Raw genomic sequence first — 13082 nt, 5'->3', positions numbered from 1 at the left:
TCACATCACTTGGACCTACAAAGTAATAAGATAAGTATATTACTGTTATTGTACAAGAATACCTAAGTAAGAACTGTGAGAAGTAATTTTCAGCTGTTTAGTATAGTTTAGTTTAGTTTAGTTTAGTTTAGAATTAGTTTAATTACATTAGTTAAGTCATAACATTAATATCTGAATAATTAATTGGAATTGGGAAAGCAAGACGTATACCAAAATATCTACATGTACTCTATGTAGCCCAACTCGATGTAGTTTAACAGCTAAGTGAGATAGCAGTGATCCTGTGGGGACGGCAAGTATAGGAATAATACTTAAAGAGGATGCGTCCTCTGGAGTCTCTGTAGGGAGGATTTAAGGCCCCCATTCTCCAGAGGTACTGCTCCTACTAAACCTTAATTAATAATACATTTTAGGAATTTGTTAGAATGTAACTAACAGGATCACTGTTAAAAATAACAAAAATGACATTTAGGTTATTTTGGAAAGATAGGTGCTATTAGGCCTACAAAGATAAATAAACAATTTTTTCTTTAAAAATTTATGGTTTAAAATTGATTTAAACATTTTTCTTGAAATTTGCACTATTTGCACTATTTGCATATTTACGCGTTATGTACGCGGTTTTTACGCGTTTTCTAGGCGTTTTCTGTGCGTTTAGCGTTTTTTGCGTGTTTTCGCGCGTTTAAGTGGCGTTTGACGCGTTTTTTTACGCGTTTACGCGTTATTATGCGTAAAATCTCATTGGGTTGCACTCATGCGTATTTTTAGGCGTATTCTTGCGTAAAATACTGAATGACTATTAAAGTGTAGAGATGCACATATTTAACCTTTAAAGAATTAAATAGCAACAAGTATACTAAACTCAGCAATCATCTTAAGAGATACTAGCCATTGATTTATAAGGGAAAGTTATTATACACTGTTTATGTATAACTGAAACTGAATGTATATTTGAAAAATCAACAGTATATTTCTCATTGGACTGCTGTAATGTAAAAAGTAAGTTTATTTTTATATTGTTTTAATATGTCTTGGCATATTGTTAAAACTTTTGAAAAATTCCAATAAAAAATATTGAAAATGACATTGAGTCGGCTTTTAGGCTGCTACCAGTTCACCCCTTTAGCTTTCGGTTGCTAGGTTGCTTCTGGAAAGGTAAGTACTTCGTGGATAGGCCTCTTCCCATGGGGTGTTCGATCTCGTGTTTGTTTTTTTAAAACTTCAGTAGTTTTTTAGAGTGGGTTGTGAAGGAAAGGTCGGGTGTCCAGTCGATTATACACTATCTGGACGATTTTTTGTTCATGGGGGCGGGCCGATTCCCCAGATTGCGCATACACCTTGGCTACCATGCAGTGCATATGCAAGCTTTTGGGGATCCACTGGCAGAGGAGAAAACGGAAGATCCAGTGACCTCCTTGAAATTTTTAGGCATCACCATTGACACGGTAGCGATGGAATGCAGTTTGCCACAGGACAAGGTGGACAACCTGAGGGAGTCCATTTTGTTGGCTTTCAAGAGTAGGAAGCTCACGTTGAGAAAGGTTCAGTCGCTTCTAGGGAAACTGAATTGTGCATGCAGGATAATCGGCAGGCGCCTATCCATGGTGACCGCTGGCATATCCGCTCCGCATCACCGCATCCGGATGACAGCGGACCTGAGAGCCGATCTGCAGGTATGGTTGATTTTCCTTGCAGAGTTCAATTGCAGATCATGATGGATGCAGGACACGGTGAATGATTTCGAGCTGGAATTGTTTACTGATGCAGCGGGTTCCCAGGGTTTTGGGGCTTTCCTGGCAGGGAATTGGTGCACGGCCCCTTGGGATCCTTCCTGGGTCGAGGCGGGTTTTACATCCAACCTGGTTTTACTGGAATTGTTTCCGATCGTGGTGGCGGTGCAGTTATGGGGGCGGCAGCTGGCTAACAAGCAGGTCAGGGTGGTGCAGGCAATTAATAATTGTTCGACGTCGTCTCCTCCGGTGATATGTTTACTGCGCCAGTTGCTTTTGGATTGTTTGCGTTTTAACATGTATTTGTTTGCATTACATCTGCCGGGGGTTGATAATGTGATTGCCGGTTCCGAGCGGCGGCTCCCATGGCGGAAGAGCATGGGGTTCCTTGCCCATCCACGGTGTGGAAAATTCCCTTCGGGCCGTTTCCTGTATGATTGGAAGATCCTTATCGGGCTCATCATCATCAGCGTACACGGTAGTATGGAACGCGTGGGACGCTTTGATGGTTCAAGTGGGGGGATGCAATTCTGATGAAGATAGACTATGGCCTCAATTCACTAAGATCATGCTAGAGATAATAAGGCAAGAGAAAATTTACCTCCACACGTGAGAGAGTTATCTTACCTCTTCATTCCTTAAGTTACCTCTCCTGTAGTTAATTTACCTCCTCTGTAGTTAATTTACCTCCTCTGTAGTTATTTTCACACGCAGTTAATTAACAGCCTGTCTTTAACTCTGGAGTTATTTTAAGGATTGGAGAGTTAATTTAAAGACAGAAGAGTTAACTTTAGGCTTGCCTGAGGTAAAATGTTTCCTGAATACTACATGCCTTATCACCATGGTAACAACTCTAGAAGAGTTATTAAAGACAGGAGATAAGTTTAGTGAATTGAGGCCACAGTCTGTTGTTGTTTTTACTAGGAAACATTTTTACGGATGGGGTGTTGGCGTCAGCGGTAGCAAATAAGTTGTCGGGATTAGCCTTTTGGCTCAAGATTAGAGGGCTCCTGGATGTTACTAAAGATTTTCGGGTGCGGCAGGCACTGAAAGGTTATAGATCAAGGGCGGTTCGCAGGGAGTCAAGACGGCCAGTAACATTTGAGCTGTTAAGGAGATTATTGTTCCTCCGGTTATGAGGTTGAGTTTGTTTTTGGAGCCTTTAGGTTAGGTGAATTAGTTAGTCGTAACAAGTCCGGAGCGGGTGGCAACCTCGCAGAGGACGTTACCGTGGGTAGCGACTCGATTGTGCTTTATCTGAGGCGATCAAAAATGGTTCAGTCGGGAAAAGGACGGGCCAGCACCCTTTTTCGCATTGACGGGCCGGCATGTCCGCATGCCAGTGTGTGCTCGTTTCAGAATGTTAGGCCTTCCCAGGCACCAGTATTTTTGTCCCACCTGGATGGCACACCATTGTCTCACTTCCAATTTGTGGCGATATTTCAGAAGTGTCTGTGTTCCCTCGGTTTTTCCCCGGCTGAGTTTGCCTCCCACTCCTTCAGAATAGGGGCCGCGACAGAGGCATCGAGGTGGGGTTTGGAAGAGGGGGTCATCAAGAAAATTGGGCGTTGGGAGTCGATGCGTTATAAGTCTTACATCAGGCCGCACCTGGTTCAGTAGACAAAGGAAGGTGATGTAGAAGTTTTGAGGAAGTTCTCTGATTCGGGGTGCAATTGCTGTTAGTACTATTTTTCTTGTTGCAGGCTCTCCGAAGCTGGTTTGGGGTGCTAAGAGGGCAGATGTCAGGCCTGAAGGTCGCCATCTCGGCTTTCCAAGGGACCAGGTTTGTATCCGCTGGTTGGGCTTTCCCAGAATGGTATGGTCTAGACTGTTGCCGGAGCAGCATAGATTTGCCAGACTGGATAGAGCTCCCGAGTCCCGACATCCTTGTGTTACATATTGGGGGTAATGACTTGGCTTCGAGGTCCACCAGGGTCTTTATTAAGGACATTAAGTTTGACTTTCTCAGAATTAGGTCCCTTTTTCCTGAGGCAGTCGTGGTTTGGTCTGATCTGATAGCTCGAGCCCATTGGAGGTTAGCAAATTTGGTTCCAAAAATTAACAAAGCCAGGATTAAGCTGAACAAGGAGGTGGCAAAATTTGTTGGCCAAAATTCGTTGGCCATTAGGCATCTGGATTTGGAGGAGGATATCGGTTTGTTTTTGCAGAGGGATGGTGTGCATCTCAATGCAATTGGAACTGATTTGTAGGCCTTAGGTATTTGAAGATGGGATACAGAGAGCTTTGTTGTTGGGGCCCTCAAGGGCATAAGGGGTCATGCTTTTTCGTGGTGGAGGGGTAGAGGGGGGCTCCGGAGGTTGGTGACATTTGTGGGCAGATTTTTCGCGTGGCAAATCTGGTTGGTTACAGTTCAGCAACAAGGGACGATTATGGGGCATGCAACTGTCCCTGAGCCAGTGAGCGCGGCTGGGGGCCGGTTGCAAGGCTGCATGTCACGCTTATGTTGACAATACTTATTCGGTACCTCCGGACCCAAATACTCCAGCTCTCTGTGGAAATTCTGGTACTTGTTGGGAGTGTTATTTATCACTGTTTTGGTTTATTGTTAAATTTGGCTCAATAAAGATGGGCTGCTTTTGGGCTTAAATGATTCCAATTCAGAGTAGTCCAAGTATTACTTTTAGAGGTTTAAGTATTGGGTATTAAGGTTGAAGCGGGGAATAGGTTTTACCATCATCATGGTAAAGCAACACCTAACCTCTTTTTAGGGCTGCTTAACTCTGGCAGCAATTTTGACGTTATTCTCATACATAAAATGTGATTGATCTCAATGGGGAATGTTTCACTGCTTTAGTTGTTAAACCTTTGACAGCCCCAGACTTTGTATACATAAAGTGTACCCATGGCAAACCTCAGGTCAAAAGTCAAATACTTACCTAAGAAGAGGTAAGCCTCTGGATCCTGTAGAGGCTTCCCATATTATCCTCCAGTCCCCCGTTGCCACTTGCGGTCCCCCCAAAGACATTGTGTCGGATTCCATGCTCGCCACCGCGTTCCTTTTCAAGCATCACCACGGCCGCGCCTGTGCAGTATGCGGGGCTGCTTGTGCACAAGAGGCTCCATGCTGCTCTGCAGGCACTACAGTGCTCATACGGTTGCAGTGGGGCCACGCTCATGCATGAGGAAGAGCCAGGTCACAATGTGCAGGAGGGTCCCGGGCACCTGTGGAGGTCTGGAGGATGGCATGGGAAGCCTCTGGAGGATCCATTGCATTTCTATAGGTAAGTATTTGATATTTGTCCCAAGGTTGACCTCAGGTTCTATTTAACCTCCTTAGTCGTATGATTCTTCCCAGATTTTGTTTCTAAAAGCGGTACAATTCTTTCTCATACCGCTAAGTATAGTTAGCCAAAGAACCCCAACCAGGGCCGGGCCAAGGCATTGGCTGGAGAGGCTCCAGCCTCAGGGTGCAGTGTAGGAGGGGGTGCAGAATTCATTCAGCTGTCATTCCTAATTGTAAAATAAGAAAAGGGGATACATGGCAGTGACTGCAAGCCAGATAACTAGATATTAAGGTGTTGGGGAGGTTGTGGGCCCTGTGGCGCCTCTTAGTCTAATAGCAATCAGTATGTGACAGCTGGGGTGGCAGGGATGGAGGGGCGCACTTTGGTGTCTCAGCCTTGGGTGCTGGAGGACCTTGTCCCGGCTCTGACCCCAATCCAGTTAAGACAGCCAGAGAGTGACCTCCAAGAGTGCTCGCCCCTAGTTAAGGTAGGCAGTGTGTGCCCCTCGTTATCAGTAGCCAGAAAGCCAGAGAACACCACAATGTATAGGTAGGCAGTAAGTGTCCCCCCCCCCCCTTTAGGTAGCCAGGCAGTGCCCTATCCCCCAGTTTAGGTAGATGGACATCGCTCCCCCCGTTATAATCAGCCAGAGAGCCCCCAGCCCCCATTCAGTGTTGGTCCCCCGAGTAAACCCCCTGTGGTGATATATTGGGGTGCTGATGATGTTAGTAATACAGGAACATATTTCTTTCATTTTTCTGTCTACTAAGTCTGCTAAAAGCTAGTCTGGCTCTTGAAGGTGTCACCTAGCTCCAGGAAACGGTTAATGGGAGCCTGTATGTACATGTAAATTCTGTATGCCTGTTACAAGCAATTCTGGCTTTGGGGAAAGCTGTGTTTACTGTAGGACAATAGGAAGTGAGTCTGTATGCAGTTCCTTTGAGAGTGGGTCACTGCTAATTGGGTTGTCTGCATAGCTTTTGAACTCTTTGACATGTAGACACCCAATTGTCCCAAAAGACAATCGGACTAATTGAATCTGCCAACTTCATAGGCTATTAGGAAACTCTGTACTTTACATATGACAGCCTGATGCAATGTGAAAAGCCTCACTTCACAACCTTTTGATGTCTGTTAGGATACAATCTTACCTGTGAAATCTGCAACCTTCAAAAAGCTGAAACGGGAACCCTTTGAAGTTCGCATATCACAGGAAGATTATGACAAGCGTTCTGTGATGTCACAATCTAGGAGATTGCATTAGTCCTGGGGGCTGGACATTAAATGCCCCAGGAGACACTTCGGACTATTTAAGTTGGTCCAGGACAGTCACAGGGATCTTCTCCTGGAGATAGCGCATAGCTAGGGATGATCTCGACTCCTGGTCGAAAAAACGGCATGCTTCCGCCAACAACGTTTAGACCTTCAAGTTGGTAAAGTTTTAATCCCCATTTTATTTTTACGCAAATATCCTTGTGTGTATCTTTGTAAACTCTTTTACTTTGTAACTTTTTTACTTTGTTTTTTGTACATCTTGTGTATATATTAAGTTCTGCATTGTTCCATATTTTTTCTGGAATATTAAATTGTTATTTAATAAGATCGACTTCTGCTGTACTAAACTAACACTCAAGGCCTAGAAGAGACTGAAGTGTAACTAAGTTCATGCCTGATTGTATGATTGAGCGACACTACTGTATAAGATTGTAATTGCATGGTGTGTGGGGCGTTTGTCATACGTTGGCCTAAAGCGCGCAGCTGACCCAACGTACGAAAACGCCAGTGCGAGTAGCTCGACAGCAGAGTGGCTAACAGTATCGTTCGGAACGACTGTTAGTGGTTTTGCTTCACTACAGTGTAAGATTGCAACTGTGTGTGTGGGTGTGTGCGTGGCATTCCCGTATTCGGCCTAAAGCGCAAAGCTGACCTGAATACGAAAACGCGGATTGCGCGCTGAGCACTCGACAGCAGAGTAGACGTGTCTAGCAAATTGCTAGTGGTGGCAGTGAGAAGTGTTCTGAGGGGTCCCAGCCTTGTCTGTAGCTTGAATAAGGCTGTTCCCCGCTTGATCTGGTCAAACCCGCGGTCGGGAACCGTATACGCAGGCGTGCCGCTGGCCGGTTCCTGACACCCTCCATCCCCTATGCATAGCTGCAGGGAGCCCATAGATTACTCACCTTCCGGTATCCGGCCACGTCCTGGAAGTCTTCCTCCTGTCTTTATGCTGAGAACGCCCTCTGTGGTCATGTGACAAATGGCAATTTCCGCATAGTGATAGAGCCCACAGCGGACAGAGAGGAGACAAGCTGCCGGCGCTGCATCCCAGCGAGGTGAGGGATCAACAGCTCTGATGCAATCGCTCCACACGACCTCCTAGCTGTATCCACGAGTATAGCTCACTACCGCTACCGCTAATTGCTGCAAACAGTAGCCCCAAGCTACACTCGGGCATACCGCTATGGAGTATACACAATACACAAACTAGAAGGTTTTTGGCGAGGTGGCTAGTCGGGGCTATCTCTGTCGAGAATCTAACTTGACTACGACCTCTTCGATGTGTTGGCATGAGATCCGTAGTGCCATATGATCTTGGCTGAGCACATTGTTCTCTTCGTTACCCCTCCTGCTGGAAGCAGCTCAAAAGGTCCCTCCGACCACCAAAATGTATCATGAGGCTATAGCCTCACAACACACCTGAACAGCACTCAGTCCAAAATTGCCACCCAAGAGACCAAGTCCCGATCTCTGCAGGTGACAAAATTTGTGCGCATGTACACACCTTAGTCCCTGGGTACCTGCAGTTTACATATCTTTATATTTCAAGCCAACATGACCTTTGTTCATTTTTCTAATTTTATTATATTTTATTATATAGGTTTTAATATTCCTGTATTTTTGTACTGTATTATACTTTTAAAAATATATTTTTATATTTCTTGTATCCTAATCATATTAATACTGATAACTGATAATTGAAATGAGAGTATTATTATTATTATTGTATTTTAATATAGTATATGTACCGTATGTTAATATTATATAGAGTTATTATACTGTGTTTTATATTATTATGTTTTGTAATATTGCAATAAAATAAGTATTTGGTCATATTTACTTGACTGCAGTGTATTCTATCTCTCATGTATCACAGCAGTTTCCCCAGTAGAGGTCATCTAGAGATACTAATAATTTTTCAACTTCTCAGCACTTTGCAACTGAAAAAAGTACATAAAGCAGTTGAAAAGTGCTGTTTAATCTACTGTACTGGCTTGCGGGTGGCGTCAGTCCTGCTGTGGTTTTTTTTTTTTTTAAAGCGTTTCTGTAGAAAGTATGGCAGCAGAGGGAAATTGTCCACTAAACAGTGTGCATTGCGGTTTTCTTCCAATCTACCCATAAGGGCTGTATTCACAGTGGGACGTTGCGGTTTAATGCGATGTTAAAGTCGCAATGTGTCTGCGTTAAGAGGTAACGCACTGCAAGCAGTGAGTTACCACAATGCAACATTTTTTAACGTGACTTTAATGTCGCACTGTGAACGCCAGATAGGATTAGCATTGCAGTGCGGTAAGCTGCGTTATAAGACTTTATAACGTGCGACCATAAAGTCCCACTGTGAATGCGACCTAAATCTTGCTAAAGGGAATTTTTTCCATTGAAAATCGCAAAATGCAATCACAGATACAAAAAAAAAAAACATGCAAAGAGTTGCAGAAAAAATCAGGGCCGGAGCTACCATAGGAAAAAATAGGCAGTTGCCCCAGGGCCCCAGAGCCTGTAGGGGCCCCCAAGGTGTCCCTCCCCCATCTTAAATGTTGATCCCCAGGGACTCTGCAGAGCCGGTAAGTTGGGAGGTGATTGGGGGAGGGTCAGCAGCCAGCTCAGGGGCCTAGGAGGGAAATTTGGCTGCAAAAAAGGGCCTCTAATGGTGCTTTTTGGTCGGGGGGTGTCTGTTGGGGGCCCCCAGGCTAATTTTGCCCTAGGGCCCAATTGTTACTTGAACCGGCCCTGAGAACAGTAGCGTAGCAAAGGAGCTGTGGGCCCCGATGCAAGTTTAACATTGGGGCCCCCTAAGTGCTCTATACATAACAATTGATACGGCGCACCAAAACCTGCCAATGGCAACTACAGTGTCAGAGGTGCAAGAAGGGGATGGGGAACAGCTTGTTAATGATTCCCACTATTCAAAGTACCGTATATTCCGGTGTATAAGACGACCTCCCAACTTTTCCAGTTAAAATATAGAGTTTGGGATATACTCACTGTATAAAACTACCCCTCTTCCAACGTGCACTAAAAAAAACCATAAAACAACCTCATATACTGGTGTTATGTATGAACAGATGCTGGTGCTGTACTGTATGTGGTACCCAGTATATAACAGTATATAGGAGACTGGTTGGATTGGTCACCTCTCCCTTTCCCTAAATGGATTTGTCAGCTCTCCTTGTCTCCCTGTTTATCAGAGCGGTATGGAAGAATAAATGGTGCTGTGCCCATAAAACACGCCTCTTTCACCCATCTGGCCCCGCCCATGTATCCTATAGCCTATATACCACCTCCTCTGCCTCTCAGATCTCGCACCTGCGCTGCTTCACTACAGTCCTCAGCAGTGAGATCTGAGAGGCGGTAACAGGATAGGGCGCATCACCCGGCATTAATACACAAGGAGATGGAGGCTGGCACGTCCAAAAATGAAAAAGCTCTTTTATTGAAACATCAAGTTAAAATCTGTGGCTATACAGCGACAGCCCGCTGTTTCAGGTCACCAGCCTTTCTTCAAGCTGTTTCAACCACAAGTAAGGAATCAAGTGACATATTTATAATCGTCACATTATAAATATGATGTCACTTGATTCCTTACTTGCGGTTGAAACAGCTTGAAGAAAGGCTGGTGACCTGAAACAGCGGGCTGTCGCTGTATAGCCACAGATTTTAACTTGATGTTTCAATAAAAGAGCTTTTTCATTTTTGGACGTTCCAGCCTCCATCTCCTTGTGTATATCTGGTCTGGATCCAAAGGTGTGAGGATCCATCGAGGCTTGGGCACCCTTATCCCATTTGATTGAGTGCTACTCTTTTTACCATTGCTTTCACCCGGCATTAATGACACCTGGCGTATAAGACGACCCCCAACTTTTCAGAAGATTTTCAGGGGTTCAATGTAGTCTTATACGCCAGAATATACATATTATAGAAGTGATAATTATGAGCACAGGACCAATAGAGAGCTAATACTGTAGTTGAGGGAGGGCCCCTCTGGCCCAAGGGCCCCGATGCGGTTGCAACCTCTGCAACCCCTATTGCTACGCCCCTGGAAAATAACCCTAGCCCAGTTCAGACACAGTAACCCCTGGGGCGCTGGATGCAGGGTGTCACTGCCAATGTGTATCAGATGATTCAGCAGAGTTTAAAGGGATACTGTAGGGGGGTCAGGGAAAATGAGTTGAACTTACCCGGGGCTTCTAATGGTCCCCCGCAGACATCCTGTGCCCGTGCAGCCACTCTCCAATGCTCCGGCCCCGCCTCCGGTTCACTTCTGGAGTTTCAGACTTTAAAGTCAGAAAACCACTGCGCCTGTGTTGCCGTGTCCTCGCTTGCCCTGATGTCACCAGGAGCACACGGCGCAGGCACAGACCATACTGGGCCTGTGCAGTACGCTCCTGGTTACATCAGCGGGAGTGAGGACACGGCAATGCAGGAACAGTGGTTTTCAGACTTTAAAGTCTGAAATTCCAGAAGTGAAGCGGAGGCGGGGCCAGAGCATCGGGAAGTGGCTGCGCGGGCAAAAGATGTCTGCGGGGGACCATTAGAAGCCCCGGGTAAGTTCAACTCATTTTCCCCCGACCCCCCTACAGTATCCCTTTAATCCTTCATGTATACAGTGTTCACACTTGCCAAAAACACGTGCGTTTTAATGTGGAAATGCACATACAGCAACCCAATAAAGTAATAAAAAAATACAGCCACTGCGGCTTTTTCACACATCTCACATGATTCTCTATAGCTGACAGTCAGCTGACCCTTGCCTTAGGGCCTAATGCCACCGTAGTGCTGCGTTCGTTCCATCTGAAGCCGACGCGACACACCTGCTGCTGCAAAGCCAAAGTCCAATCACTACAGCGGCGCCATGCACAGCTCTAGGGAGTCGTGTGCACACCGCGATAAACTGCACCGGTTCGTCCGAATTGCGCAAGCATGCGATTTGGATGGCAAGCATATTGACGGAACAGGCAGCGTTTTCCTTCTCGAATCGCTTGCACCAGTGGGAAATGGGCCCCAAAGCTGAATATCCACCACTAAGACCACGAAAGGTGGATCGGGGGATACGCGGCAACAAATGAAGCGACGAACAATCGTTCCCCGATCCATCCTCTACCATCGCATACTGTAGGAACGAATGACCAGCTTGGACAATCACGGTAATTAGCGCAGTGGTCAATGTCAATCGGAACGACTGTCCATGATTGGATCCACCATGACGATTGTTCAAAGCAAACGATTATTGCACATTAGTTGCACAAAATCGTTCTGGAAATTTGCTTAAAGTAGCCATACATCAAGCGATTCTGATTCAATCGACAAAACAATTGACTTTATTGGTTCGACCTCAGTATGGTTGATCGAAAGTTGATCGATTAGTGACCCACACACTACAAGCGATATCCTATGCGATTCACCTTCACTAGTCGATCTGACTGATGTTGTGTCTCCATGCTCTGAATGCAAAAAATCAATTCAGAATCAACCGAATGGCATGTAGCCGATTCCTGTGCGATTGACCGACACCTTGCATCTTGCTCGACCGACTAAGCTCGTCGATTCGACAGGAAATCAGACACTTTTCATCGATAGGGCATACTGGAACACACTTGATTCTCTCTCAATTCGACAAAATGATCAAATTTAAAGGTCGATCGTACAACCAAATCACTAGATGTATGGCCACTTTTAAAGGGATACTTAAGTCTGGCCAAAAAAATGAGTTTAACTCACCTGGGGCATCCCTCAGCCCCCTGCAGCTGATCGGTGTCCTCGCAGCTCCGCTCCGATGCTCCTGGACCCGCCGGCGACGACTTCCGGTTTCGCCGTCACCGGCCGACAGGCATGGGAACGCGAGTGATTCTTCGCGTTCCCAGCCACAATAGCACCCCCTATGCGACTATTGCGGCCTTCTCACTCGCGTTCCCATGCCTGTCGGCCGGTGACGGCAAAACCGGAAGTCGTTGCCGGCGGGTCCAGGAGCATCGGAGCGGAGCTGCGAGGACACCGATCAGCTGCAGGGGGCCGAGGGATGCCCCAGGTGAGTTAAACTAATTTTTTTGGCCAGACTTAAGTATCCCTTTAAGGTCCGTACCCACAGCATGATTTTCAAGACGACCAGCGATACTTTAAGCAACTAGCAACTGTTTGCACAATCTCGCAACGTCGGTAAAGGTGCACGATTACACAAACCTCGTTTAGCGTCGCACGAGATAACTACTGTCACAGCCACTAATGATCCACTTTCTAGTGAAAAATCATAAGAGCGATCAGAAATTCTGATCGGAAGTAAAATCGTTCACTACACCATCAATGACCCAATCTTTGCTTCCTATCTATTACAACTAAAAGAAATCCAAATTTTGGTTAGAAGAAAATCCAATTGGTCGACCATTTTTATAATCGTTCACAACTGATTGTGCTCATCAATTGAGATTATTTACAACCAATCCGATCAGAATTTCTGATCGTTCAAACAATTTTTCACTACAAATTGGACTGTTACTGCCTGGCCACCTTGAGGCCTGGAACCCACTACAAAACGCTATTGCTAATCACAATCGCTAGCGTTTTGTATGAGCAGTTTGTAAGCGATTTCATGAGCGTTTTAGGGAGCAAAAAAGTGTATCAATTTGCCAGCGGTTGTGTATCGATTAGCGTTTTAAAGTCTGATTGGTCCTTTCAATTAATTTTAATTTTGTTACAGTGTGCAGTAACTTCAAAACGCCTGCAAAATCGCTCAGTGCAGGTTTTGATGAGCGATTGCATACTTAACATTGAAGCGGTAATGCTCCCAAAATGCTGCATGTCCTGCGTTTGCGATTTGGTACTTATCCGTTAGCCGGGC

This window comes from Hyperolius riggenbachi, chromosome 4, assembly GCF_040937935.1.
Source record: "Hyperolius riggenbachi isolate aHypRig1 chromosome 4, aHypRig1.pri, whole genome shotgun sequence".
NCBI lineage: Eukaryota > Metazoa > Chordata > Amphibia > Anura > Hyperoliidae > Hyperolius > Hyperolius riggenbachi.
Note: the sequence above shows the minus strand (reverse complement) of the source record.